The following is a 408-nucleotide window of genomic DNA, read 5'->3' on the forward strand; positions in this document are numbered from 1 at the left end:
TTGTATTTCGCTAAAGAACTTAGACCCACAGATCTAGAGCCCCGAAGAAGATACACCTCCACCCTTTTGAATATCATACGTTGCAGTGTCAGTGTTGCATGCAGTAGGGGTGCCAAAGCATATTGAAGTCTTTCTATAATCCACTTTAGGGAGAGAGGGACGGGAGGACGGACGGACGGACGGACGGACGGACGGACGGACGGAAGAATGGATGGAGGGACGAACGGACGGATGGATAAATGGATGCATGGATGAATGGATGTATATGATGCTTCCGATATTGTCTTTATTATGGCGTATAACGTTCAGTTTACGCGCAAAGTTACATTGACGTAAACACACCAACAGCGGTTGTGTCACACACACACATACACACACTCACTTACTCACACATATATATTATTCATA

This window comes from Octopus bimaculoides, chromosome 23, assembly GCF_001194135.2.
Source record: "Octopus bimaculoides isolate UCB-OBI-ISO-001 chromosome 23, ASM119413v2, whole genome shotgun sequence".
NCBI lineage: Eukaryota > Metazoa > Mollusca > Cephalopoda > Octopoda > Octopodidae > Octopus > Octopus bimaculoides.